The following is a 4883-nucleotide window of genomic DNA, read 5'->3' on the forward strand; positions in this document are numbered from 1 at the left end:
ACATGAAGTAATTCCATGCAGGTCCAGTCTGTGGACACTTTTGTTTGGGAGAGTCTCACTTCCAGTCTCTTGCAATTAACGCCCACTGAAATTTAGCCCAACTCGTAGACCTCCTATTATGCACCTGACATACAAGATCAGGAAATGGAAAATCAAGTAAGATTCTGTCTTGCCACAGACAATCTCAGTAATGAGGTAATAGGAAGAAAATATATTCTAAGACAGATGGCACTTCTTTTGAGCCATGACATGGCCCCATTTAAAAAAAAATCACTGGCTTTTTAAATTTTTCACTTTGAGACAGGGTCTCAGGAAGTTGCTTAGGTCCTTGCTAATTTGCTAATATTAGCATTGAACCTGCCATTTTCCCATCTCAGCCTCCCGAGCCATTGGGATTACATGTGTGCACCATGGCACCTGGCTGACAATTCTTAATGTACAAGAAAACTGAAGTATCAATATGTATGCCACTTGGAGGTTCCAGTGAGATTAGAAGGTACTGAGAAAAGGTGGTGCATGGAGATGCATTCTCCAGGGTGTGAATAGAACAGTTTTTTTTTTTTTTTAATTCTGTGCTGGGTGATGCTTGGTGGGTAAGTGCACCAGCAGCAAGTTACACCTGGTCCTTTTGACTCTGTATTTTGAAACAGGGTCTCACTAAGACGTCCAGACTGGCTTCACTCTTGTGATCCTCCTGCCTCAACTTCTTGGGTCATTGGGATTTCAGGCAGACACCACTGTGCCCGGCATCAGAAATGAATTTTCATGTGGAATAAAAATACAGTTGGATGAATCTTCTTTTTTTCATGGAAGTGGTGTTCATTTGAGATTGATGAAGGAGGTCAGATTTGCAAAAAAAGACATTTTTTTGTGTGTTATTGTGGTCACAATATTTTTCCCCCATAAGATGAACAAAGCAAACAGACTGTACAGTAATATTCACATAAGAATCACTGTGTACACAGTGATTGGCATTGGGGTCATGGCCAACGCCCTTCTTCTTCTCATCCACAACTCCTTGCACATTACTGGGCACAGACCTAAGGCCACTGACCTGCCCATTGGTCTCCTGGTCCTAATCCACCTGGTAATTCTGCTCATCAATGGTTTCACAGCTTCGGACATTTTTATACCTCAGGGGGGAAGGTGGGATGACCTGACGTGTAAATTTGTCATCTACCTGTACAGGTTGATGAGGGGGTTCTCCATCTGTGCCACCTGCCTGCTGAGTGTCCTGAAAGCCATCACCCTCAGCCCCAGGAGCTCCTGCTTGGCAAAGTTCAAACATAAATCCTCACATCACAACCTGTGTTTCCTTCTCTTCCTGTGGGTCATCTATTCATCCTTCAGTAGCCAACTATTCATCTTCATCTCCATTGCTGCTACCTCCAATTGGAACTCAGACAACTTTATGTATGTCACAGAATCCTGCTCCTTCACTCCCATCACCTTCTTCCTCCAGCACAGCTGGTCCACCCTGCTGACCTTCAGGGAAGTTTCCTTTATAGGAATAATGGCCCTCTCCAGTGGATACATGGTGGCTCTCCTGTGCAGGCACAAGAGGCAATCCCAGCGTCTCCACAGCACCAGCCTGTCTCCAGTATCATCCTCAGAACTGAGGGCCACCAAGACAATCCTGCTGCTCATGAGTTGCTTCCTGGTCATGTCCATCTTGGACACCGTTGTCTCCTATGCAAAAATCACACTGAAGGATAATCCATAATTTTACTGTTTCCAGATCCTCGTGGCCCATAGCTATGCCTCGTTCAGCCCTTTGGTTTTTATTTGTACTGAAAAATGTATAATTAGTATTTTCAGATATATGTGAGAGAAGACAGTAAACATTGCAGTAGCCAGTGGTGGATAAGTTCTGTTAAGGTGAGAAACTGTGCTGAATTTGGAGTGATTTATCTTGACAGAGTGTGTAGAGTCTTTTGTTTAAATGCAATGCAAAGTCTCACTTCCTCTGTTAAACCATACACTTGGACATACGTGGATTACAATTATATCAAAGAAAGCCAAACCATGTGACTCTGTGAAATATTATGGGGATGTCATGTTTCTCACTGGATCCTTAATAGGGGCCTGTGAGTTGGATGTCACTTGTCATAACCTGGGTTATTCCAAACTCTTTTTAGATACACAAGAGTTACAATGCTTCTCAAATATTGCATCATCTCCATTATCTGTATTTTCCCAAACTACATTTGTAAACATATTCTACCATGAAATATCACATGATCCAGCACACACACAATACACACTCATAGGCGCACACACACACATTTTACATGCAGGGAGTCAAATAGTCATTTCCACATCACTGCTCCTAAAACCATGCTTTAAATATTTAAACTTAAAAACAACTCAACATCTACAACCATAAGAATATGTAAACAATACGCAATGGCCTTATAATGGAAAATATTCTGGAGCACGGGGCTGCATAGCTGAGTCCCCAAGTTACTCTACTCAGTGAAGCCGGTTTAGTCGCAAAAGAACAAACATTGTATAAATGTACTTTAAAACGGTGGGAGTTGGAGTGGGCAGAGTGATGGAGCAAGGACGTCCCAGAGACCAAGAAAAGGGGGCAGTGGGGAGCTGTCCCTTGGTACGTGGAGAACCTCTATTCAGTTAGGTTGTGAGTGGTGACGTGGGTGGTGGTGACTGTTGTGCAATAATGTTAATAGATTCCAGGCCACTTGACTGAATGCTGAAAAATGGTCAGAATGTTTATTATATATATATATATTTTATCCTCATAAAAGTGTTTTTAATTATCAACTCAGTTGTGGAAAACATTCTTTCTGAAACTATAAAGTGAGGGATAAGACTCTAAACGTGCTGCAGTGTCATTTGGTGAGCTTTGAAACATCGGAGCTGATTTGTCTCAGTGATTTGAAGATTGGTTTTGAGAAGCTCACTTTTGATCTCAGCCTCTCCTAGGAGATGTGTTCTCCATGTGGATGCTTTTAGGCACCACTCTGTGCTGCTCAGCCTTCCAAAGACGTTAAGCATCAAAGTGGGTAGCTCCTTTCCTGGGTGAAACGTGCATGTGGTCAAAACACCAGGTTTAGACAGTAAGTCACACGTGGAAGTTTACCAATCATGACAGCAGTGCTGAAAAAATTATGCACTTGTCACATATTCTATTTAATTGGGAAAATTAGCCAAATTTAAAATACTCTCAAATCAAATGTCTTTATTAAAAAATGTAAGTAGTAAAGGAAGCAAAGAATATTAGATTAAACATTTTAAAAATCAGAAAAGGAACATAGAAAAGAGGAGAAAGGTGTCTGAAAGATTATAAAACAGAACAAAGTGGCTGTTTAAGTTATTATGAATAGGTGTTAAGTCTGAATCAATGAAACTCCTCAATCAATTGATATTGGGCGGCTGAGATCACAATAACAGCAACACAAACTTAAGACTGCACATCAAGGTGTAGCTGTAAACCAGAACAAAAGGACCCAAGAGACATGCAGAACATCCCAGCAAGGGCAGAATACACTACTCTGATGTGCTCAGAGCAGCGCTCACAAAAGGAAACACACCAGGTCACAAACAAGCCTCCTCGATCTTAAGGACACTGATATCCTATCAAGTATATCAACAAGCACCATAGAGTGAAGATAAAATTAAAGACTGAAAACTGTCAGTCCTAACTACGTGGAAATTAAACAACACAGTTTAACCAGTCACACACGGAGAACTCACAAGTGACATCAGAAATTTCCTTGAGCAAAACGAGGATCAAAGTACCACCTACTAGAACTTGGGGGTGCATCAGGAGAATGTCACAGAGATGTGAAGCAACACATTTCCATTCACAACCAGATTGAAAAAGAGAACCCTAGACACACACAACCTCGGAACACTGAGGTTGGAAACTGGAACAGAGCAACTATTGATGGAGGAGAGTGAACCAGTAACACAAGACACCCCACCTCTCCAAAAAGGAGCCCAGAGACACGGGACTTCATGATGGAGGGCTACATATTGAACAATTAGCACCAAACCATCTTGATGTCCTCCATATTCAACACATTGAAAGCATCATCCATGGTGAAGGCCTGGGGTTTATCCATGGGTCACAGGTGACTCAGTACATGCGGATTAATTATAGGGGTACCCAATAGCATACAAATTCCAAGGAAGGAGAGACAATGTCTCATGAGTGATGTGTTCACATATGTATAAACACTAAAGATCCCACAGAATTCCTTTCAGGATTCTGACAGGTATTCAGCAGAACACAAAGGCAACATCCCAAGAATTCTGTTTTGTTTCTTTACAATTGCTACAAAATATGTGAAATGAAAACTCAGAGGACAATCCCCACAATAAACCATTATAAAGAGCAAAATACCGAGGCATAAACTTGACCAGGGAAGGAAAACACTTGTACCCAGAAAAATAAAATTATGCAAGAAATTAAAGCAAACATGAATCAGAGGAGCCATGCATCGTATTCATGATGTGAGGAATCAATATCAAAATGTCCATGCTATCAGAGTTATGTACAGATCAGTTCAGATGCAATCCCTATCTAAATTTCAGGAGGAAATTTTACAGAAATAGGAAATGATGTAGCTAAAATCCATATGTGAGCATACGAGACCCTGAATAGGTAAATCAACCGTGATAAACAACTAATGGAACCACACTAAAATTTTAAATATATTATGAAGCTATAGTAATTAAAACAGTGTGTTAGGGTTGGGGATGGAACTTGGAGATGTAGCACTTGCCTAGCATGCACTGGGTTCATCACCAACACTTGAAAAACACACCTACATACAAAATAAATAAAAAAGGAAAAAAGAAAAAAAATATTATGGTATAGTTACATAATAGTAAACCTATATACTAGTGGAACAGAA

The 4883-nt window shown here is 40.7% G+C and overlaps 1 pseudogene across 1 annotated transcript; it reads left to right on the plus strand.

Annotated features, from left to right (window-relative positions):
* The first annotated feature begins 907 nt into the window (after positions 1 to 907).
* On the plus strand, positions 908 to 1828 carry LOC308640199 (vomeronasal type-1 receptor 48-like; annotated as a pseudogene). Its single transcript has one exon. The product of its transcript is annotated as a vomeronasal type-1 receptor 48-like (transcript).
* The last annotated feature ends 3055 nt before the right edge of the window (positions 1829 to 4883 follow it).

This window comes from Spermophilus citellus (assembly GCF_964194105.1).
Source record: "Spermophilus citellus genome assembly, contig: SCAFFOLD_36, whole genome shotgun sequence".
NCBI lineage: Eukaryota > Metazoa > Chordata > Mammalia > Rodentia > Sciuridae > Spermophilus > Spermophilus citellus.